Raw genomic sequence first — 25,700 nt, forward strand, 5'->3', positions numbered from 1 at the left:
TTGATAAAGAAGACACACAATTGGCTTATGTCTTTTATGAAATTGGATGTAATTAAAGCCACCTCTACCTTCCCTTCTTTAGACAAAGTAATTTCCTTTCTAGTTGGATTTCCTTAGAGTTTCCAAAACCCTATTCCATCCTTCTGAGATAGTTGTTGCATTCTACTGATGTTCCTTTATTTTGGTTCCTAAGTTTCTTACTTTTTTTTCTTACTAAGTCGTAATTGTCTGAATTGCACTGAATTGAAATGTAGTGATGTTCATCCTGTACTTTTGTGCATTTATTTCTTTACATACGAAGAGTAAAGCCCAATGATAGATTTTTTTTAGCTTCTCTTTTGTTCTCCTTTTTTTATTCAAAAGATGGGTATTTTATTTTTACTCTTTATCTTTAAAGACTAGTCAGCTGGCTCACAAAAATTGCCAGCAGAAATAATAAGACAGATTCAAACGATTTGCATAAGGCAGTTAAAAATATATACTAACAAAAAATAAAACTCTGTATAAACTAAGGGTTTGTGAAAGTAGGGGCTGTTACATAGAGTCCTCAGGATGTAGCATAGTGATAAAATGTCATCCCCAAATAGGCTTTGGCAGGAGAATGGCAAGAAATTCTTCACTTTTTTTTTTTTTTTTTTTTTTTAAATTTTTTTTTTCAACGTTTATTTATTTTTGGGACAGAGAGAGACAGAGCATGAACGGGGGAGGGGCAGAGAGAGAGGGAGACACAGAATCGGAAACAGGCTCCAGGCTCTGAGCCATCAGCCCAGAGCCTGACGCGGGGCTCGAACTCCCGGACCGGGAGATCGTGACCTGGCTGAAGTCGGACGCTTAACCGACTGCGCCACCCAGGCGCCCCAAATTCTTCACTTTTCAGACAAGGACACCAAGGTCCAAGGCATTCAGCGTCTTTCCCAAGGTTTTCAACTCCAGCATCCTGGCATGAACCCAGTTTGAGTAATCACATTTGGGCCATGTCACATTTTGCCTGGAAAAGTGTATGTTAACAAATCAACTATGAAGCAATACACACAGTGTTATAGTAGTTTTGAAGGGAAATATATATATACGTATATAAAATATTGGAAGGAATGGCACCATTAACATGTTGGCAGTAGTTACTTTTGCGTGGCAATATTAAGGAAGATTTGAGTAACTTCTGTTTCTTTTGTGCATTTCTGGGTTTTCCAAGCTTTCTGTATCGAGCCTGTGTTATTTGTATTATTAGAAAAAATAGTAATAGGATACACTGCTGTATATTACTGCATCATAAATGAAAAGAGGTGGAGGTGGGTTGGAAAGTAATTTTGGATGTGTTTTAATGAGTATCATCATAAGGTGAAAGATGGGTGATAAATAAATGTATTCAAATATCTAGGCCTGTCGATAGTTCTGTCAGGAAGCAGAAGGGAGTGGGCATTACCTCTTTTTCCCAAAATCTCTTCCTGTTCTCCTTTCAAAAGAAGCCCCACCCCAAGGTTAGTTTTTAGAAAGGAGTGGGACTCTGAATTTATTGCCCTTCAGATTACATCAAGCTCCTGGCAGCTATACAACAAAATCCTGTGATAATGTGGATTCAGATATGAAGGGACTGGCTGTTGGCTCCCACCCTCTGAAGCTGACTCAACCCCATCTGGCAATAAATTTAGTCCTATATTTTATATTTTATGATTGAATTATTTGGATTGCACTTGTAGCGTTATGATGGGAACTCTGGAAAGCGATTTTAACTGTCTTAAAAATGAAGCCCGATGAGCCACAGACTGGGCGTGAAAGACATAGCTTATAAAGGGCCATCATCCAAAATATACAAAGAACTCTTAAAACTCAACTGTAAGAAAATTAGCAACCCGGGGCGCCTGGGTGGCTCAGTCGGTCATGATCTCGCGGTCCGTGAGTTCGAGCCCCACGTCGGGCTCTGAGCTGACAGCTCGGAGCCTGGAGCCTGGAGCCTGTTTCAGATTCTGTGTCTGTTTCTCTGACCCTCCCCCGTTCATGCTCTGTCTCTCTCTGTCTCAAAAATAAATAAACATTTTTTTTTTAATTTTTTTTAACATTTTATTTATTTTTGAGACGGAGAGACAGAGCATGAACAGGGGAGGGTCAGAGAGAGGGAGACACAGAATCGGAAACAGGTTCCAGGCTCTGAGCTGGCAGCACAGAGCCCGACGCGGGGCTCGAACTCACAGACCGTGAGATCATGACCTGAGCCAAAGTCGGCCGCTTAACGGACTGAGCCACCCAGGCGCCCCAATAAATAAACATTAAAAAAAAAAAAAAAAAAGAAAATTAGCAACCCAATTAAACAATGGGCAAAAGACCCGAACAGATACCTCACCAAAGAAGGTAGACAAGTCACAAATAAGCATATGAAAAGATGCTCCACATCATCATATTGTCATCAAGGAATTGCAAATTTAAACAACAATCCCAGTCCACACCTATTAGAATGGCCAAAATCCAAAATTCTGACAACACCAAAATTCTCACCAACTCGGGTGAGTACGTGGAGCCACGGGAACTGTGATTTATTGCTGGTGGGAATGCAAAATGGTATAGCCACTTTGGAAAGCAGTTTGGTGATTTCTTACAAAACTGAACATATTCTTACCATATGATCCAGGAATCATGCTCCTTGGTATTTACCCAAAGGAGTTGAAAGCTTATGTCACACAAAAACCTGCACACGGATGTTTATAGCAGCTTTGTTCATAGCTGCCAAAACTTGCAAGCAATCCAGATGTCTTTTAGTAGGTGAACAGATAAACAAACTGTGGTACATCCAGTCAATGGAATATTATTCAGTGCTAAAAAGAAATGAGCTATCAAACCACGAAAAGACACGGAGAAACCTTAAATGCATATTACTAAATAAAAGAAGCTGGTCTGGAAAAGCAGCATAGCATATGATTCCAAATACATGACATGTGGAAAAGGCAAAACTATGGAGTCAGTAAAAAGACCAGGGATTGCCAGGGGCTGGAGAGGAGGGAGGACTGAGTAGCCATAATGTGGGGGATTTTTAGGGTACTGAAAATATTTTGTACGTATGATACCATAATGGTAGATACATATCATTATGCATTTGTTAAAACCTATGGAATGTACAACAAGAGTAAACCCTCAGGTAAACTGTGGACTTTGGGTGACAATGATATATCTATACAGCTCATCAGTTTTAACAAATGTACCACTCTGGTATGGGATGTTGATGTGGGGGGAGGCTGTATGTGTTGTCGGGGGTGTGCACGGCCATATGGAAAACTTCTGTAACTTCACTCAATTTTGCTGGGAACCCTAAACTGCTCTAAAAAATAACGTCTATATGTAAACAAATTTTAAGGACGGCACTGAACCTTTATTTTTTTTTTTAAGTTTTTAAATTTTAATTCCAGGATAGTTCACATACAACTTAGCCTTTAATTTAGAAAAATTTTTTCTAGTTAAAAAAACTAGACTATATGGGGCGCCTGGGTGGCTCAGCCAGTTAAACATCTGACTTCGGCTCAGGTCATGATCTCATGGTTCATGGGTTCAAGCCCCATGTTGGGCTCCGTGCTGACAGCTCGGAGCCTGGAGCCTGCTTCAGATTCTCTTTGCCCCTTCCCCACTTGTGCTGTCTCTCTTTCTCTCTCTCTCAAAAATAAATAAACATTAAAAAAAAATTTAAAAGAAAAACTAGACCGTAGATATTAAGCAGTCAGATTTTTAAAAATATGTACAGTATTCCAGGCTGTGTGTGCTTATGGGAAAGTAGATGAACAGTGTATCTTTGTCTTCTTAAATGTTTCAAAAATCATTAAAAGATATTTTAAGAAAAATAGTTTTTCTGTTCTATTAAATACTTTTTATCAGACCTCATGAATGCAAGACTAATGGCACTATTTTTTTTTTTTAACTAACAGCAATTATTAGAAAAAAATTCCATGAGTAGATTTGGCAGGGCAGTCATTGCAAAACACTGGACAAGTATAAAAAAGAAAACGTTCCTGTGGGAAAACCTGCTAAAAAATGAATTTCCAGATGGTCAAAGTTCAGGCTTGACTCATTTGGAATGTTTTACAAATTTAAAAACACTGAAACTGGGAAAACTCAGAAAACCATAATTCTCATTAATTGACTGAAATTACTAAATAAACAAGCCTCAGTATCAAGGGTACTGGCTGGATACTAGACAGAGTTCATTTCAAGCCAAAATGGATGCTGTAATTTTTCCGGCAGGTGGCAGCAGAGAGCTGTATAAGATTTTAATATGTTTTCTGGACCGAGGCCTGGAAATCCCAAAGGTAGAGGACTGGAAAACACTTTAGTCACAAAACACCTTCTCACAGACGAGGAAACTGAGCTCCATAGACATTATCTGACCTTCTGAAGGCAAAACTCTGCATTATACTTCCTTGAAACATGTCAGGCTGTGCAGATTTCATTTATAATTATACTCCACCCCATGCAAACAAATTTAATTAGATATGACAAAATATTATATTTCACATGAAATTTAAGTTATAATTTAAAAAGCTTTGGGGGTATTTCCAGAACACTCTCTCTCTCTCTCTTTCGTGTGTGTGTGTGTGTGTGTTTTAGTTTTTATTTTAGTTTTTATTTTAATCGCAGTCAGCTAACCTACAGTGTTTTAGTTTTGGGTGTATAATATAGTAATTCAACAGTTCCATACATCACCCTGTGCTCATCACAAGTGCACTGCTTAATTTCCATCACCCACTTCTCCTCTGGTAACCATTAGATTGTTCTCTATAATTAAAAGTCTGTTTCTTGCTTTGACTCTCTCATTTCGTTCCTTTGCTTGTTTGTTTTGTTTCTTAAATTCCACATATGAGTGAAAGCATATGGTATTTGTCTTTCTCTGTCTGACTTACTTTATTTAGCCTTATACTGTCTAGCTCCATCCGTATCATTACAAATGGCCAGAGAACTCTTTTTTTTAAGTTTATTTATTTATTTATTTTTGAGACAGAGAGAGAGAGAGAGAGAGAGAGAGAGAGAGAGAGAGAGAATCCCAAGCAGGTTCCACACTGTCAGTACAGAGCCCGATGTGGGGCTGAAATTCACCAACTGTGAGATCATGACCTGAGTGCAAATCAACAGTCGGACGCTTAACCGACAGAGCCAGCAAGACAGCCAAAAGCTTTCTGGTAGAAAGTGCCCCGAGAGGGAAAAGGTACAGACTGGAGAAGCAAACCTGAATTTCATTCTTCACCCATCTCATGTCTGCTGTCTCACCTGGAAAAAATTACTCAAGCTCTGCGTTTACTTGTAAAATGGAGTAATATGTACCCCCATAGACTGTGGCAAGGTTTAAATGCGATCACACTTATGATGCACTTGGCTTATACATAGCTGACACTCAATGAATGAATGTTACTTCCTTTTCCCATCCACTCCAGGGTACACAGAGATGGAAAGCCTGGGCACTTCATTCCCAGAGCTGCCAGATAAAATACAGGGCGCCCAGTAACATTTCAATTTCAGATAAATAATAAACACTCTTTTAGTGTAAATATGTCCCTGATTTTGCATGCTACATACTAAAAAGTTACTTGTTATTTATCTGAAGTTAAAATTTAGCTGGGTGTTCTATATTTTTCCTTGCTAAATCTGGCAACCCTAAGGTGGGTTTTGTTTATTTGTTTTAATAATGTATTTATTTTTAAATTTACATCCAAGTTAGTTAGCATATAGTGAGACAATGATTTCAGGAGTAGATTCCTTAGTGCCCCTTACCCATTTAGCCCATCCCCCCTCCCACAACCCCTCCAGGAACCCTCAGTTCTCCATATTTATGAGTCTCTTCTGTTTTGTCCCCCTCCCTGTTTTTATATTATTTTTGTTTCCCTTCCCTTATGTTCATCTGTTTTGTCTCTTAAAGTCCTCATATGAGTGAAGTCATATGATTTTTGCCTTTCTCTGACTAATTTCACTTAGCATAATACCCTCCAGTTCCATCCACGTAGTTGCAAATGGCAAGATTTCATTCTTTCTGATTGCCGAGTAATACTCCATTGTATATATACACCACATCTTCTTTATCCATTCATCCATCGATGGACATTTGGGCTCTTTCCATACTTTGGCTATTGTTAATAGTGCTGCTATAAACATTGGGGTGCATGTGCCCCTTCAAAACATCATACCTGTATCCCTTGGATAAACACCTAGTAGTGGAATTGCCGGGTCATAGGGTAGTTCTGTTTTTAATTTTTTGAGGAACCTCCATACTGTTTTTCAGAGTGGTTGCACCAGTTTGCATTCCCACCAGCAGTGCAAAAGAGATCCTCTTTCTCCGCATCCTTGCCAACATCTGTTGTTGCCTGAGTTGTTAATGTTAGCCATTTTGACAGGTGTGAGGTGATATCTCATTGTGGTTTTGATTTGTATTTCCCTGATGATGAGTGATGTTGAGCATTTCTTCATGTATTGGTTGGACATCTGGATGTCTTCTTTAGAGAAATGTCTATTTATGTATTTTGCCCATTTCTTCACTGGATTGTTTTTTGGGTGTTGAGTTTGATAAGTTCTGTAAGATGTTGGATACTAACCTTTTATCTGATATGTCGTTTGCAAATATCTTCTCCCATTCCGTTGATTGCCTTTTAGTTTGGCGACCCTAAGTTTTAAAGGCTGCTAGTTTATTACAAAATGAAGAAATGCCAAAGCAGTGTTATAAAATGTATGCTAAAATTTTTAAATATTTACATTTAATAAATTAGAATTCCAAACAAAAACTACAGTGCAGGGGACGCCTGGGTGGCTCAGTCGGTTAAGCGTCCGACTTTGGTTCAGGTCATGATCTCACAGTTCGTGAGTTCAAGCCCTGTGTTGTGCTCTGTGCTGACAGCTCAGAACCTGGAGCCTGCTTTTGATTCTGTGTCTCCCTCTCTCTCTGTCTTTCCCCCGCTCACACTGTCTCTTTCTGTGTCTCAAAAAAGGAATAAATGTTAAAACAAAACAAAACAAAACAAAAAAACAAAAACCCAAACTCCCGTGCAATATAACTGCTGGCCACAAGATAACAATAGGACTTACAACAACCATCCACTCTTAGGGAAGTGTGGTCTGGTATTGAGACATATACTTAAAACTGCATAACAAATGTTTTCATCTTTTTTGTGTGTCTTTTAAAATTTTTTAATTTAAATTCTAGTTAGTTGACATACAGAGCAGTATTGGTTTCAGGAGCATAATTTAGTGGCTCGTCATTTACGTACAACACCCAGTGCTCATCACAAGTGCCCTCCTTGATTCCCATCACCCATCTAACCCATCTCCCACCCACCTTACTCCATCAACCCTCAGTTTGTGTGTGTGTGTGTGTGTGTGTGTGTGTGTGTGTGTCTTTGTGACTGTATTGCAATCTCATTATAGATGAGGTCAAAGATCTAAGTTTGAGGTCTTTTGTGACTGTGAGGGCCCAGCCAGATGGCCCTCTGCCCCCTCCCCCAACCATAAGCCCTACTCACTTTGTTTTTTTTAATTTTTTTAATGCTTATTTATTTTTGAGAGAGAGAGAGAGAAAGAGAGAGAGAAAGAGCATGAGCAGGGGAGGGGCAGAGAGAGGAGACACAGAATCTGAAGCAGGCTCCAGGCTCTGAGCTGTCAGCACAGAGCCCGACGCAGGGCTCGAACTCACGAACCTTGAGATCATGACCTGAGCCGAAGTCGGACACCCAACCGACTGAGCCACCCAGGCACCCCAACCCTACTCACTTTCTGATATAATAGAGATTGTTAGTACTTCATCCTAGAAAAATGTTTCCTTTGTCAACTGTGACAAGATCTTTTACGTGCTTGTATTTTATGTGTTGTTTTTTTGTTGTTGTTGATGTTGGGGAAAAAGGCAGAGAGAGCTAATGGGCTGAATGCAGCCAAGGGACATGGTGGCCCCATTTCTACCCTGTAAGGAACTGGAGGATCTTCAGTAAGCCTTTAATATGCCCCAAAGGAGGGCATGCTCTCCTTTTAACGACCAGCATACAGGAGAGTGATAGTTTATTATGTACTGAGGTTGTCTGTTTATTACATCACAAGCACTTTTTCAGACCACTGTGGTCATCCCGGGGCACCACTAAGGTATTAGGAAAGAAGTAGCCGGGACAAGTAGTTCGATCAAGTAGCTGGCCTCAGTGTTTGACACAAGCCAGATTTACAAATAAAGCCACAAGTTAAAAAAATATACACATATATTAGGGTTTTCCTTACAAATTACACTATTTGAATAAATAAAAATGAAAATTTGCAAAATATATGTAAGGAGTAAATAATCATGATGGGAGGGACACCCATGTGTATCCCACTACCCAGTTGTAAAAAACAAAAATCAGCATGACCTCTGAAGTTCCCTGGGGTCCCCTTCCAGATCGCCTTCCTTCCCTCTCCCCCCAGAGGTAACCATTATCCTGCATTTGTGTCTATAACTTCCCTTGCTTTTCATTATTGTTTTGCTACCTGTGTTTATAGGTGTTTAAGTTTTTTTTTTTAATGTTTATTTACTTTTGAGACAATGCGAGAGACAGAGTGCAAGCAGCGGAGGGGCAGAGACAGGGAGACACAGAATCTGAAGCAGCTCCAGGCTCTGAGCTGTCAACCCAGAGCCCCACACGGGGCTCGAACTCACGAATCACGAGATCATGACCTGAGGCGAAGTCAGATGCTTAACCGACTGAGCCACCCAGGTGCCCCAATATGTGTTTAAAATTTTAAGAGAAATATGGCATGCATACTTCATGCATGAAAATCATGCATGAAAATCTATGTTTACTTAAAAAAACCAAAAATAAGGGGCACCTGGGTGGTTCAGTCGGTTGAGTGTCTAACTTCGGCTCAGGTCATAATCTCGCTGTTCGTGAGTTTGAGTCCCATGTTGGGCTCTGTGCTGACAGCTCGGAGCCCGGAGCCTGCTTCGGATTCTGTGTCTCCCTCTCTTTCTGTTCCCGCCCCCACTTGCACTCCCTCTCTCTCTCTCTCTCAGAAATAAACATTAAAAAAAATTAAAGACCACAACGACAACAATAAAATCAACACTTGTGAATCTATTAGCAGGCTGAGGAAGCACATTATCACGTCCCAGAAGACTCATGTGTGTACCTCTCCAATTGCATCTCCTATTTTCATCCCAGAGATGAGTATTCTCTGGAATTTTGTGTTAACCATGTTTTATTGGGGTAAAATCTCCAGAACACTCACCATTTTAGCCATTTGTAAGTGTACACTTCAGTTGCATTAGGTACATTCACACTGTTGTGCAACCATCACTGACCATCATCCATCTGCGGAACTTTTCCATCTTCCCGGTGAAACTCTGTACCCATTAAACACAAGTCCATTCCCCAGTCCCCTCTCCCCTCAGCTCCTGGGAGCCATCATTCTTTCTCTAGGAATTTGACTACTGTAGGTTCCCCATGTCAGTGGAATCATACGGTATTTTTCCTTTTGTGACCGACTGACTTAATTTAGCATTCAAGTTTCGTCTTCATTTTCATCTCGAAAGTCTTCAAGGTTCATCCATGTATGTGTCAGAACTTCTTTCCATGTATTTATGTATGTACGTATGTATGAGAGAGATAGAGAGTGCGTGTGAGCAAGGGAGGGCAGAGAGAGAGAGAGTGAGAGAGAGAGAGGGGGAATCTTTTTTTTTTTTTTTTTAATTTTTTTTTCAACATTTATTTATTTCTGGGACAGAGAGAGACAGAGCATGAACGGGGGAGGGGCAGAGAGAGAGGGAGACACAGAATCGGAAACAGGCTCCAGGCTCTGAGCCATCAGCCTGGAGCCCGACTCGGGGCTCGAACTCACAGACCATGAGATCGTGACCTGGCTGAAGTCGGACGCTTAACTGACTGAGCCACCCAGGCGCCCCGAGAGGGGGAATCTTAAGCAGGCCCCACCCTCAGCGCAGAACTCAAGCGGGGCTCCATCTCACAACCATGAGATCATGACCTAAGCCGAAATCAAGAGTGGGATGCTTAACCGACTGAGCCACCTAGGCACCTCCCCCCTTTTAAAGACTTAATAATTAATCTGTTGAATGGGATTGCATTGGATTTATAGATCAATTTGAGGAGGTGATATTTTTATTCATGAGAGTCTTGCAGTCTCTGAACATAGTATAGCCCTGTATTTATTTAAGCATTCTTTAATATCTTTTTTTTTTTTTTTTGACGTTTATTTATTTTTGAGACATGAAAAAGAGCAGAATGAGAGCATGAATGGGGGAGGGGCAGAGAGAGAGGGAGACACAGAATCGGAAGCAGGCTCCAGGCTCTGAGCGGTCAGCCCAGAGCCTGACGCGAAGCTCGAACTCACGGACCGCCGGATCGTGACCTGAGCTGAAGTCGGATGCTTAACCGACTGAGCCACCCAGGCGCCCCATAATATCTCTTAATAAAGTTTTATAATATTCCTCCATAGAGGTGTGGCCCATCTTCTGTTAGATTTATTCCTAGGAATTTCATATTATTCATTTTATTATAAATAATATCTCTTCTAAAAGTACAATTTCTGTTAGTAGATGGTTATAGAAATGCACTTGATTTTAATTTGTCTAATACTTGCTTGCTAAATGTATCTAACACGCTTGCTAAATTTTCTTATTAATTCTTGTAATATGTCTGTAGATTCTTTGAGATTTTCAAGTAAGTAACCCTGTTATCTGGAACAATTTTGTTTCTTTCATTCCAATTTTTATACTTGCTCTGTGTGGTCTCTGGTACAATATAGAAAATCAGTCATTTTTGTCTTGTTTTCAGTCCTAAGAAAATAATTTTTACATACTACCATTATGTTTGTTAATAGTTTTTCTTCTTTTAAAATCATGAATGGATGTTCAATTTTGTCAAAGACTTTTCCCTTACTCAGTTAATGTGGTAAATTTCATTACCTGGTTTATTTTTTTCATCATTTTTCATTATGAAAAATTTCCAGGGTACGTAAAAGTTGAAAGAACAGTACAATGAACACACATGTACCTATGGCTTAGGTACAAGCATTGTTAACATTTTATTATTTTTGCTTTATCTATGTAGCTTATATAGCTCTCTATATAGACAACATGTATACATCACATATATATATATTTTTTTTTTCTTAACCCTTTAAAGTTAACCTGCAGATATCATTACACACCACCCATAAAATACTTCAGCATGCAGATCCTAAGTATAAGGACATTTTCCTACAAAAACACAATATATCATCACACCTAAAAAAATGAATAGTTAATTGATTTATTAATAATAAATCTCTTAGGTATTCTTGGGGAAAATCCAACTTGGTAATAATCTATTATCTTTTTAAACGTTGCTGAATTCAGTTTGTCAATAGTTTACTTACGATATTTGCATCTATATTCATGAGTGAACTTGGTAAATAGTACTCTTTCCCTATATTGTCCTTGTATGATGTTACTTAGAATGTTACTTTGGCTTTGTTCTATGTGTGTCCATTAAATTAATCTAGGTAATTATGCTATTCAAATTTCATAAATCCTTACTGATTTTTTTTTTTTTGCCTGTTTAGTTTATTGATCACTGGAGGGTGGTATTAGTGTCTCCCATTATCATGATAGATTTTCAGTCTCCACTTTGAGTCTGTCAGTTTTTGCAATTTTTTTATCATTATACATATAGTGATCTCTTATCAAATAATAGATATCTTTTTGCTTTCAAGTACATTTGGTCTGATACTTTCAGAGTTATATCAGCTTTCTTTTACTTAACATTTGCTTAGTGTGTCTTTTACATTCTTTTGATTTCAATCTTTCTGTATCTTTACGTTCTAGGTGGGTTTTTTAATAAACTGTATAGAGCTGGGTTTTTCCTCTACTCTGACAATCTCTTAACTACAGCATTTATTGCATTACACATTGCAATTGCTGATGTATTATTGTTATTTTTTCTTATTTTATCATTTTGAAAAGTTTATTTATTTATTTATTTATTTATTTATTTAATCTCTACATCCGACGTGGGGCTCAAACTCACAACCCCAACAACAAGGCTTGCATGCTCTTGTGACTGAGCCAACCACATGCCCTTATTTTTCTTTTTTAAACTGTTGTTGTCTTCAGTTAACCGTTGAAGAACATAGATTTGAACTGTGTGATTCCACTTATAGGCATTTTTTTTTACAGTAGAGTCCTATAAATGAATTTTCTCTTCCTTATTATTTTCTTGATAATCCTTTGTTTTCTCTAGTTTACTTTATTATAAGAATACAGTATATAATACATGTAATATACAAAATATGTGTTAATTGACAGTTTATGTTATTGGTAAGGCTTTCAGTCAACAGTAGGCTAATAGTAGTTGAGTTTTGGGGGGAATCAAACATTATATGAAGATGTTTTATTATGTGGGTGTCAGTGCCCCTAAGCCTCGTTTTGTCCAAGAGCGAACTGTATTGGGTCTCCCCCACCCTTTTTTTTTTTTTTTTTTTTGAGAGAGAGAGAGAGAGAGAGAGAGAGAGAGAGAGAGAGAGGTAAAGAGAGAGAGAGAGAGAGAGAGAGAGGGAGAGAGAGAATCTTAAGCAGGCTCCATACTCAGCATGGAGCCCAATGCAAGGGATGATTTCATGACCCTGGGATCATGACCTGAGTTGAAATCAACTCAACCAACTGAGCCACCCAGTCGCCCCCGGTTCTCCTTTTTATGCTTATTTTTCCTTTTCTAACTTTTTATCACTTCAATTTTCCTCCTCTATTACTGTGGAAGCTAAATATTCTATTCTTAGACTTTCAGTAGTTGATCTAAAAATTTATTTTGTAGATTTAACTCATTAAAGTCTAAAGTAAATCGTTATTCTTTTTGCCTTTTTCCAAACACTGTAAGGACCTTAAAGCACTACAATTCCAATCACCCATCTTCTGACTTATGTATTACTGGGTTGTGTGTTATGTTATGTTATGTTATGTTATGTTATGTTATGTTATGTTATTTAATGTTTTTATTTAATTTTGAGAAAGAGACCAAGTGTAAGCAGGGGAGGGGCAGAGAGAGAGGGAGACACAGAATCTGAAGCAGGCTCCAGGCTCAGAACTGTCAGCACAGAGCCTGATACAGGGGTCAAACCCACAAACCTCGAGATCATGAGCCAAAGTCTGACGCTTAACCAACTGAGCCACCCAGGTGCCCCTGGGTTGTGTGTTTTTAGTTCTTTCTTGCCAGTTTATTTTTTTTCTGTAAAGCTTTTCTTATGCACAGAAGGGGGAGGGGGCTCGAGCCACTTGGCAGCTGCTTTCCTCATGGTGGCCAGGATGCCGCTCAGTTCTCTTATTTCTTCTTGGTGCAGATATGTGTCTCCAATGTTTTCTTTTCTTTTCTTTTAATTTTAAAAATGTTTATTTATTTTTGAGAGAGAGACAGACAGACAGACAGACAGAGACAGAGTGCAAGCCGGAGAGCGGCAGAGAGAGAGGGAGACACAGAATCCAAAGCAGGCTCCAGGCTCTAAGCTGTCAGCACAGAGCCCAAAGTGGGGCTCGAACCCACGAACTGTGAGATCGTGACCTGACCCGAAGTCAGACATGTAACCAACTGACCCACCCAGGTGCCACCCAGGTCTCCACTGTTTTCTTGATGAACTTGAGGGCCTACTTGCCCTTGGAGACCTTGAGCAGTTCCATGGTGTGCAGTTCATGTACCATTTAGAGCACAATTGCATACCTCTTGGATTATGTTCCACAGAAACGTGGTGTGCTTGATGAGGAACCTAAGGCTACAGCTATGTCTTGGCCTGCTCATGTTCTTGGTTACCTTGGCCCCTTGTTGAGATCCATGGCTGTGAGACAGTACAGAACCATGTCTGGACCTATACTGCATCCCTGGGGGCTAGGTGACAGCAGATAGCCTCTTGTTAGTTTTTCAATGCTATAGGACATTATCATAGTTTTATATAGTCAGTAGTAGGCCAGTATAATAGGTTGTTTATGTTTGATTCATTATTTTACCACTTTTATCTCTCTTCACTCCTCCATCTCATTCCTTCCATCTGAGATTTCTTCTGCTTGAAATATATACTTTGAAATTTGCTTAGGTGTTGATCTTTGGTAGCAAATGCATTTAGTTTTTATTTGTGTGCCATTCCTTCTTTTCACCTTTGTTCTTTTTTTAATATATTTTTTTAGTTTTTTAATGTTTCTCCATTTTCGAGAGAGAGACAGAGAATGAGCGGGGAGGGGCAGAGACAGACACAGAATCTGAAGCAGGTTCCAGGCCCTGAGCCATCAGCACGGAGCCCGATGCGGGGCTTGAACTCACGAATTGCAAGATCATGACCTGAGCCGAAGTCGGATGCTTAACCAACTGAGCCACCTAGGCACCCCTGTACTTCTTTTTTTAAAGTAGGTTCGAATCACTAAGTTCTACACCTGAAACTAATATTATGTTGTATTTGGCTAACTGGAATTTAAATAAAAACTTGCAAAAAAAATAAAGTAGGCTCTATACCCAACGTGGAGCTTGAAGTCATGACTCTGAAATGAAAAGTACCACACTCTACTTAGTGAGCCAGCCAGGTGCCCTTGACCTTTGCTTTTTATAAATATCAGTAGGTATTGAATTCTAGGTTGATTGTAATTTCTTCTTAGTACAGTGAATTCCATTATCTTTTTACTTTTGCTGTTGTTCTTGAGAAATCAGCTCCCAGTCTAATTGCTGCAGCTTTGATGTTATCTGACCTTTCTTTCTGCTTTTATGATCTAGATTCTGTCTTTGGTGTTCTGCAATTTTATTATGATATGTTGGAATGCAAATTTCCTTTTATCTCTAGTAGGAATTCATTGGGATTCTTGAATCTGAGTATGCTTTTGTTTCCCATTTTTTGTCCCGCTGTGCTCAGATGAATCATTTCCTTAGATGTCTTCTAGCTCATGAATTCTTTCTTCACTGTGTCTGTCTGCTATTAAATCTGTCCACTGAGTTTTACATTTTATTTATTACACTTTTCATTTCCAGTATCTTATTTACTTTTTACAAGCTGCTTGATCATTTTTGTAGTCTTATTATTTACTCGTATTATATTAGTAATACACAAAAAGCATATTAATGCCTTTTTTATTTCTTAAAAGCTCTAAAATAGTTATTTTATGTCATGTCTCTGATAATTCCTTTATCTAAAGTCTGTAAATCTGGTTCTGCTGTCTGTGTTTCAGCTTCTCTTGTTCATGGTGCCTAGTTTCCTTGGGTTTTATGATTTTTGACTATGGGCTTACATTTCTTAAAACTTTATCTGTGGGAGGGGCGCCTGGGTGGTTCAGTTGGTTAAGTGTCCGACTTCAGCTCAGGTCATGATCTCACTGGTTCGAACCCCGCGTCGGGCTGTGTGCTGACATCTCAGAGCCTGGAGCCTGCTTCAGATTCTGTGTCTCCCTCTCTCTCTGCCCCTCCCCCACTCATGCTCTGTCTCTGTCTCTCTCAAAAATGAATACATGTTAAAAAAAATTTTTTTAACTTTGTGGGAATTTGGGGGGGCCCTGAGATAAAGGTGGGTTCATCTAGAGACGATTTGCACTTGTTTCTTCTAGCACTACAGGCACTTAGGACCACTTTGCATTAAATTCTCTGGTGAAGGCTTTTCAGACCAAACCACTAACGTGGATGTGTGCAAGCTAGCTCTGGGTATACATTCTTGGGAATTCGTTTCACTTTCATGCGGTACCAGGAACCAAGATAGCCCATTTTGGTTGCAGACCCTCCAGGTGGAAAGATGAGATTTACAGATCTTCCTTGATTTACAGTGGGGTTACCTTCGATAAAGCCATGGTAAATTGGAAATATCTTTTTTTAAAAAAACATTTTTTTACCGTTTTATTTATTTTTGAGACAGAGAGAGACAGAGCATGAATGGGGGAGGAGCAGAGAGAGAGGGAGACACAGAATCGGAAGCAGGCTCCAGGCTCTGAGCCATCAGCCCAGAGCCCGACGCGGAGCTCGAACCCACGGACCGCGAGATCGTGACCCGAGCTGAAGTCGGACGCTTAACCGACTGAGCCACCCAGGCGCCCCTAAATTGGAAATATCTTAAGGCAAACATGCATTTGATACATCTAACCTATGGAACATCATAGCTTAGCCTAGCCTACCTTAAATGTACTCGGAACACTTACATTAGCCTGCAATTGGGCAAAACACAAGGCCTATGTTTTATAATAAAGTGTTGAATAGCTCATGCAATTTACTGAAAACTGTACTGAAAGTGTGAAACAGAATGGTTTTCTGGGTGCAGAATGCCTGTAAGTGTATCGATTGTTTACCTGCATGATTGCCCTGTCCAGCATCATGGGAAAGTATCTGACAGCATATTGCTGGCCAGAGAAAAGACCAAAATTCAAAATTCTAAGTATGGTTTTTATTGTACATGTATCACTTTTGCACCATCATAAAGTCGAAAAATTGTAAGTCAAACCATAGCAAGTTGGGGATCATCTGTTTATCTAGCTTAGTCTAACAGTGAAGATACAGTCTGTATGGCCTCACCTGTAGGAGAGGGCATCCAATCTGAATCTCCACTTCAGGCAGACCTGAGGCTCTGTCTTCTGACCCTGGAGCTCCTTAAGGTGTTGAAGACTGAGAGTTAACTGGTTTGGCAATTGCTCCCGTGATCCCTCTGGGCTCCTATCATCCCGTGGTTTGGGCTGAATATGTCTTACTTTTATTCATGTATTAGAAGAAGATACTTTTGGGGCGCCTGGGTGGCGCAGTCGGTTAAGCGTCCGACTTCAGCCAGGTCACGATCTCGCGGTCCGTGAGTTCGAGCCCCGCGTCAGGCTCTGGGCTGATGGCTCAGAGCCTGGAGCCTGTTTCCGATTCTGTGTCTCCCTCTCTCTCTGTCCCTCCCCCGTTCATGCTCTGTCTCTCTCTGTCCCAAAAATAAATAAACGTTGAAAAAAAAAAAATTAAAAAAAAAAAAAAAAAGAAGAAGATACTTTTAGTATTTTATCTAGAACTTAAAAAAATTTTTTTAGTGTTTATTTATTTTTGAGAGAGAGTGTGCAAGTGAGGGAGGGGCAGAGAGAGAGGGAGACACGGAATCTGAAGCAGGCTCCAGGCTCCGAGCTGTCAGCACAGAGCCTGATCGAGGCTCGAACTCAGGGACCGGAAGATCATGACTTGAGCGGAAGTCGGCCGCTTAACCGACTAAGCCACCCAGGCACCCCTAGAACTTTAAATTGTTTACAGCAGGACAGTCAGGGTGCCTGGGTTCATTATGTCATGTGAAATTGAAGACTGCATCACTTATTTTTCATTAATATTCTTTTTTTTTTTAAATGTTTTATTTATTTTTGAGACAGGGAGAGACAGAGCATGAACGGGGGAGGGTCAGAGAGAGGGAGACACAGAATCTGAAACAGGCTCCAGGCTCTGAGCTGTCAGCACAGAGCCTGACGCCGGGCTCAAACTCAGGGACCGTGAGATCATGACCTGAGCCAAAGTCGGCCGCTTAACCGACTGAGCCACCCAGGCGCCGCTCATTAATATTCTTAAAGTTCCTCTAGAAAATCCTCAGGCTTTTATGTGTCAAACCTTTTCCCTTCTCTTTATCCCATTCTTCTCTCTCAGTACCTTGTCTTTTTTTTTTTTTTTTTAATTTTTTTTTTTTCAACGTTTATTTATTTTTGGGACAGAGAGAGACAGAGCATGAACGGGGGAGGGGCAGAGAGAGAGGGAGACACAGAATCGGAAACAGGCTCCAGGCTCTGAGCCATCAGCCCAGAGCCCGACACGGGGCTCGAACTCACGGACCGCGAGATCGTGACCTGGCTGAAGTCGGACGCTTAACCGACTGCGCCACCCAGGCGCCCCAATACCTTGTCTTTTAAGTATGACACATACTGACCAAATTTTTAGCATGTGACCCTGATAGCTTGGGCCAATGAAGAATTATGTAATGTTAGGCAGAGAAAAAGATTTCAAGGGCAGCTGAAGTCTGCAATGTTCATGCAGTTTTGGATTTTTTTTTTTTTTTTTTTTTTTTTTGCCTCTTGTTTTCTTTTATGGTTTAAACTTCAATTTTGAAATACTCCTAAATAGCCCTATTGTTTATTTTCCTTGTTAACATTTCTGGTAAACAGAACAGTTTGATGTTTATCAAAGGAATATTTTTAAGGACAGCATGATCACATTGGATGGTCTCCATTTTTAGCGTGTCTGGTTTTGAAGCACGTCATTGAAACATTTTGAACATCTGATTCTCCTCATTTCATTAAATAACATGCGTTATTTTCTATGAATGCACTGATTATTGCAGCCAGAGTCAAGAAAACACGGCAAAGACGAGACGAGATGCACTTAACCCTCTCTCCTTCCTGTTCTCAGCTGGGAAGCTCTTTTCTTTTTCTCACTTTCCTTCTATTTTCTAAAACCTTCTCTGACCAGCCTGGGGGAAGTCCTCTCCTCCTGAAAGGGAAGGAGGAAGGTACTCTTGTTCTCAGTAGCGTCTCCCCAGGTGACCCACTACATCTCAGTGTCTTCTGGAACATCCTTTTCTCCTTTTTTTTCTCTCTTACCTCTCTGGCCTCTCCTCCTGACCTCCTTCTCAAGAGCCCCTTCTCATCCACCTACTCCTTAAATGCCAATGCTCCGTAAGGCTGTGCGAGAGACTCTTTTCTCTTCCCCAGCCAAATACTCACCCCCATCTGAGGCTCCAACCACTGCCTTATGTTGTGACTCACAAAGATATATCTTCAGGTCAGTTTCCCCAGGAGCCCCAGATCCCACATCTAACTACCCACTGGGCTCCTCCACCTGGATGTCCATGGGCTTCTCAACCCAATATATTCTGAACTCATTTTTCTACCTAATGCCCCAACTCTACCAATAGCTGCTTCTCTTCCTGCTTCTAGCCGGAAGCTGGGAGTCATCCTAGACCCTTCCATTTCCTTATTTCCTCCTCTTCTTTTTCCTCTAAGGCTGGCCAGTTTTTTCCTACATATAAATATTTGTTGTCTATTCCATTACAAATGCCACTGTCCCATCAAGGCTGGCTTCATCCTTTCTTGCCTAGGCCACTGAATTTGCATCTTAACTGGTCTCCCCGCTTCCCATAATATCTTGCTCTCACCCATCCTCCATGCTTCCTCCAGGGGTCCTCCAGAGTGATTTTTCCAGAACGCAAATCTGATATCTTTCCCTCGCTTAAAACCCTTTGCTGGTGCTCTCACCTTAAGGACCTGATTAGAGGTCCTCAGGGACGCACGCCACGCCCCCCCACCCCGGACTTGGCACATGCCTCTCCTGGACCTTGCCACACCTACCCTCTGTTCCAGCAGAGTGAATTGCTCTTAGCTTCCAAAGGCTCCAGGCTCTTGTACCACTCTCCTTTGCTGGAAATGCCTTTCCCCTTGTCAGCCTGCTTGTCGCCAGCTCATTCTTGTTTATCCTTCCAGATTCAGCTCAATATCACCAATTCTGGAAAGCCTCCCTTGGATCCTAACCCTCTGCCTTCCTTGGTCCGAGCACAATTATGTCTTGGAGCAGATCGGTCAGTAGTGTGGAGGTCAGTCTCCGGGGTTGTGAGCTCCTTGAGCGCGGGTGCCATTTCTGTTCTCTTTGGGACCTTTGGCACCTAACACAGTGCTGGCACAGCAGGCATTTGGTCAATAAGCGTCTCATGAGGGACTTTTTGATCCTGAGTTCTTCCGTTTATTAGGTGTGTGATCTTGGGTGAATCATTTAACCTCCTTATGTTTTAGTAGAGATAATAATACAACCCTCACAAGGATCAAATGAGATAAAGCACATTAAAGTGCTCTGTAGATTGCATTTCACTGCTACTCAACGTTTTTTATTTTATTTTTCAAGAGACATAGAGAGACAGAGCACAAGCAGGGGAGGGGCAAGAGAGAGACACGCACACACAGAATCAGAAGCAGTCTCCAGGCTCTGAGCGGTCAGCACAGAGCCCGACGGCCGTGAATGTGAGATCATGACCTGAGCCGAAGTCAGATGCTCAACCGACTGAGACACCCAGGGGCCCCATCGTTGCTTTTCAGATACAAGGACTTATTGTTATCACTATGTGCTGCTCTGATTGGTAGGCTTTTTCAAAATACATGCTGTCTCGGTTTTCCCTTCCTTCTCTGGGATTTGCTCTGCTCCCCCAAATGGCCTCTGTCCCCTTCCTTTCCACCTCTCTGCTTCTTTCTCGTCTGCCTACAAATCTGTTATCATCTCACCCATTCCAGAAATCCCATCTTCCTCCAACCCTACCTCCCACCACACCGCCCTGGTCCTTCCTTTCTTCTCCCCATGGCTGCCAGGGCCCTTCAAAGAGCGCTTTAGGGGCACCTGGGTGGCGCAGTCGGTTAAGCGTCCGACTTCGGCCAGGTCACGATCTCGCGGTCCGTGAGTTCGAGCCCCGCGTCGGGCTCTGGGCTGATGGCTCGGAGCCTGGAGCCTGTTTCTGATTCTGTGTCTCCCTCTCTCTCTGCCCCTCCCCCGTTCATGCTCTGTCTCTCTCTGTCCCAGAAATAAATAAATGTTGAAAAAAAAAAAAATCAAAGAGCGCTTTAGCTGGCCGCCTCCAGGCTTTCACTGCCCGCTCCTTCCCTACCAGACACCATCTGGATCCCTCAGCAGCGTCACAGTCACTGCGCCCTCTGTGGGCTCTTGTGACCTCCTGTTGCCAAATCCTGCGGGCTTTTTCAGACCTCGTCCCACTGGACCTCTGAAGCATCTGGTCCTGCGATCACCTCCCCCTCGAAACCAGCCCCCTCCGCGATGCCGTGCTGCGCTTTCCTGTTTTCCCTTTTGTCTCTCCAGCTGCTGCTTATTCTCTTCCCTTGGTGTGGGCATTCCTCAAGGCTCTGCCTCTGAGGCTCCAGGCTTGGGTGTCCTCTCTCCTCTGCCCCGTGACCTCACCCACTCCCAAGATTGCCACTGGAACCTCTCTGCGGATGCCCCCCGGGTCCAGAGCTCCCGCTGCATTGCCTCTTGGCTAGCTGGCTTTGGGCACGACCTGAAACTCAGAGTGTCCAAAATGAAAATCATCCTTTGACTGCCTTCCCCCACCTCCATGCTTCTCCTCCTGGTTGTCTTATTTCTATTAATGGCCCCATCATCTTTTCCCAGTCATCCTAGGATCCTTGTTTTTGCTTTCCTCCCCCACTGGCCATGCCAGAGATGCTCTTACTGAAGTACTGTGGATCGCCCACCTGACCATTTCTAACTCCTCCGTCACTGCAGAAAGGTCTCTGGTGCCTCTCCCCAAACTATCTTCATAGCATACCACAGGTTTGGCTTTTTTTTTTTTTCCTTCCTTCCCTCCCACCTTTCTATTTCTTTCTTTCAATAAATATTTAATGAGCACCTACTATGTGCCAAGCTCTGGGGAAACAACGAATTAATGCAGTGCAGGACCGGACTCAAACTCACGAACCACAAGATCATGACCTGAGCAGAAGTCGGATGCTCAACCAACTGAGCCACCCAGGCGCCCATGTCCTTAGCATGTTTTAATGGGTTTTCATCAAGTGCCCCGCCTGCTTGTTCAGATGCACCTCCCTGGTTTTCCCTCTCTGTCTTCCCCCATGGCCCACCCTCTAGATGGGGTTCCCTGAACATGCTCTGTTCCGGCTTCTGTGCCTTTTTTTTTTTTTTTTTTTTTGTAAATGTTTATTTATTTTGATGTGGGGGGGGGTGGGTCATGTAGAGACAGAGAGGGAGAAAGAGAATCCTAAGCAGGCTCTGCGATGTGAGTACAGATGTGGGGTTCAAGTGAGATCATGACCTGAGCCGAAATCAAGTTGGACAGTTAACAGACTGAGCCACCCAGGTGCCCCATGCATCTGTGCCTTCTGCTAATAGTTCCATCCCCCCGTCACCCCTGCCTGTAAAAATCCCAACCACGGGTCTATTTTCAGCCCTGATTCCGGGAGATACAATTCTTTCCTCCGATGGTGCTTCAGACCATTTCATCATCCCTCCAGTGTGCAGGAAACCACTGATTTGGTGAGCAAACCCGCCGCTGGAGACACAGAGAGCTGCAGCATCACCCAACTGTCTGGGGTCAGCAAGCAACCCCTCGAGAGCCATCACCAGCAGCAGCCAGGCTTCCACAGTAAGTGTAGACAGCCCAGAGCTGTTAGGGGGCACCTCCGGCTCATGGAGGAAGAACGCAGATGGGACCAGAGCCAGCTACACTCGGTGAGCACCAGCACCGCTGTCGTGGTGAGGCGACGCTGAGAGTAGACCCAGCGGGTGGTCTCTTGAGTCTGTTTTACACGGGGGTGTAGAGCATGTCACAGAGTCCTGGGGGACATTCTACATCTCAGGTGCCACCCACGCTTTCCTGAGTTCTCCAGCTCACGCTTTACTGCTATCACCTTTCAACTCCCATGACGTGTTGCTTTTCACACCAGTCACCCAGTTGCAACCGCGACAGTTGGGATGTTCTGCCTTGGAGTTCTGCTTATTTGTGTACTTTGTCTTATCCCCCCTGCTAGACTCGTAAGCTCCCTAGGATGGGGACCACGAGCCCTGTGGCATGAGAGACGGGGATCCGCAAAGTATTTGCGGATTTCAATACAGAGAAACTTCTTCCACTGCAGTATAAAGCAGGAGCTATATTCTATTCTTGATGCTTCCAGGGTGACTCACACACACGTGTTCTCAAGAAATACTGCTTGAGGGGCACCTGGGTGGCGCAGTCGGTTAAGCGTCCGACTTCAGCCAGGTCACGATCTCGCGGTCCGGGAGTTCGAGCCCCGCGTCAGGCTCTGGGCTGATGGCTCAGAGCCTGGAGCCTGTTTCCGATTCTGTGTCTCCCTCTCTCTCTGCCCCTCCCCCGTTCATGCTCTGTCTCTCTCTGTCCCAAAAATAAATAAACGTTGAAAAAAAAAATTAAAAAAAAAAAAAAAAAGAAATACTGCTTGATTGATGGGCCCAACCCTTGAAGGGTCCCTTCCATAGTATTTCAGTTGAAACATTATGATGAAATCCCAAACCAAACGGAAATGCGAACCACAAACATCAAATCTAAGTGTTTAAAAAAAAAAATCAAGCATTGGGTTCCTGCCACATAAAAATTCCTAGGTCAGCGTCTGACGTACGGGTGTGTTGAATAAATGTTAATGTTATTCCATGAGCACTGGACAGCCAACTCAGTAATGTGTCCTGAGATAGCACAGCTGGAAGAAACTGGTTCGGTAACATTTTCTTTATTTTTTTATTTTTATTTTTTTACATTTTCTTGTCTTTTTTATTTATTTATTTTTTAATGTTTATTTATTTTTGACAGAGAGAGACAGAGCATGAGCAGGGGAGGGGCAGAGAAAGGGGGAGACACAGAATCCGAAGCAGGCTCCAGGCTCTGAGCTGTCAGCACAGAGCCCCACGTGGGGCTTGAACCCACGAGCCATGAGATCATGACCTGAGCTGAAGTGGGACGCTCAACCGGCTCAGCCACCCTATGTTTTTTCTTTAGAGAGATGCTACTGGGGGTAACAGGCAGGAAGGTTTGTCCATGTGGCCAGGTGGGCGGGTCTTCATGGGGTTGGGCTGCCAGAGGGGCCTTTTTGGACTTAGCAGATCATGACGGTAGCCTCCCCACATTATGCTCAAATGCCACAGGCGGCCAGGGAATGCTTCATTCCCCCCTGGGGGTGATGTAAATCTTACACTTTTTCTGGGCGTTCTGTGGTAATCTCTCACCCGGGGTCATTATTTTGAGGGAGTCAAGAGCACAGATTTAGAAGATCTTTCTCTTTTAGAGATACAAACTGAATTGTTAATGGATAAAATGGCATGATGTCTAATGTTTACTTCGAAGTAACCTAAAAAAAGAGAATGGGCAAGCATAGAATGGTAACAAAGGCTCTGTGTTGATGATTGTTATAACTTGGTGTTGCGTATATGGCTATTTGTGGTGCTTTTCTGTATGTTAGAAATTTCCCATAATAAAATTTAAAAAACTTTTTATAAAGACTTCTTTATTTTTTTTAAGTTTGTTTATTTTTGAGACAGAGAGAGAGAGAGAGAGAGAAAGAGAGTATGTGTGCATGAGCAGGGGAGGGGCAGAGGAGGGAGAGAGAGAATCCCAAGCAGGCTCCGCACTGTCAGCACAGGGCTCAACACAGGGCTCAAACTCACGAACCGTGAGATCATGACCTGAGCCAAAACTGAGAGACACTTAATTGACTGAGCCACCCTGGTGCCCCTTATTTTGTTTTTTAAAGCACAGATTTTACAGCATGGCAGAGCTGGCTTTAGATCCCTTCTCTGCTACTTTTTGTCTGGGTGATCTTGTCATTTAATTCTTCCGAGTCCGGTTTCCACATTTCCAAAATGTTAATAAGAATAATTCCTGGCTCACACATTTGTGGCAACTATGTAGATAGAGACTTACGGCAAAGCACATGGCTGGAATCAACAATGCTACTAGGGGTTTGCGTGAGCCTAACTATGCTAGTTACACCAACTCTTAGAAACAGTCGTGGCTAGGACCGCAAACCGTGGCTGCTGGCAGGTGGTAGACCTGAGGTCTTGACCACACGGGGCCTCCCACAGCTTCTCTAGATGAATTGCAACTGGGGATCAAATTATAGGCTTCAGACCCTTTACTAAAACCCGTAATTCTGTGTCAGAATAATTTATTATTATTTTCTTTTTATTTTGAAAGTGGCAGGGAGGGGCGCCTGGGTGGCTCAGTCGGTTAAGCGTCCGACTTCGGCTCAGGTCATGATCTCGCGGTCCGTGAGTTCGAGCCCCGCGTCGGGCTCTGGGCTGACAGCTCAGAGCCTGGAGCCTGCTTCAGATTCTGTGTCTCTCGTTCTGACCCTCCCCCATTCATGCTCTCTCTCTGTCTCAAAAACAAATAAACATTAAAAAAAAAATTTTTTTAAAGAAAGTGGCAGGGAAAGGAGGGAAGAGGCAGTGGCAAGGTTTAATGATGCCAATTCTCATGGCTGTGAGTGTTCTGGGTTCACAGCTCTGTTGTCACTGTGAAGGGGACAGACCAGGAAAGCAGACCCCTGGAGTATGATGTCACAGGAGCTGGGTGGGTGGGGGGGAATCCCTTTTGCAGATCCCTCCTCTTGTATTCTGTCCTCGACTTTATTTATTTATTTAATTGGAAAGAGAGAGGGAGAGGGGCAAAGAATCTTTTTTTTTTTTTTTTCAATGTTGGGGAGAGAGACAGAGACAGAGAGAGACAGAACATGAGCAGGGGAGGGGCGGAGAGAGGGAGACACAGAATCTGAAGCAGGCTCCAGGCTCTGAGCTGTCAGCACAGAGCCCGACGCGGGGCTCGAACTCATGAACTGCAGGATCATGACCCAAGCCGAAGTCGGACACTCAACCGACTGACCCACCCAGGCATCCCGGGGCAAAGAATCTTAAGCAGGGTCTACACTTAGCTCAGAGTCCAACACGGGACTCGATCCCAGGACCCTAGGATCATGACCTGATCCAAAATCAAGAGTCAGATGCTCAACCGACTGAGCCACCCAGGCACCCCATGTCCTCAACTTTCATCCGTTAGCAAGCAGCCAACAATTCACAGGCTGCGCTGGGACTCGGGGTTCCGTCTACCTGGGCACATTGCAAGCTCTGGCTGGCAAAGCAGCCCTATTGAGTTTTGCAGAGGAGGGTGTGCTGGAAGGAGAGTGAGATCACAAGGAATTCATTAGCATCCCAGATCCTTCCTCTTCTCCTCTCTATGCCTCTCCCAACCCTGAGTCCCAGTCCCTACCC

General features: G+C 42.7%; 1 long non-coding RNA gene across 1 annotated transcript; it reads left to right on the forward strand.

Annotated features, from left to right (window-relative positions):
• Positions 1-19,927: 19,927 nt before the first annotated feature.
• Positions 19,928-22,612, forward strand: LOC123604680. Its single transcript, XR_006715426.1, has 3 exons — positions 19,928-20,043; positions 21,081-21,242; positions 21,938-22,612. It is a non-coding gene; the product is annotated as an uncharacterized LOC123604680 (long non-coding RNA).
• The last annotated feature ends 3,088 nt before the right edge of the window (positions 22,613-25,700 follow it).

The sequence above is a fragment of the Leopardus geoffroyi genome, chromosome E1 (genome assembly GCF_018350155.1).
Source record: "Leopardus geoffroyi isolate Oge1 chromosome E1, O.geoffroyi_Oge1_pat1.0, whole genome shotgun sequence".
Lineage (NCBI taxonomy): Eukaryota > Metazoa > Chordata > Mammalia > Carnivora > Felidae > Leopardus > Leopardus geoffroyi.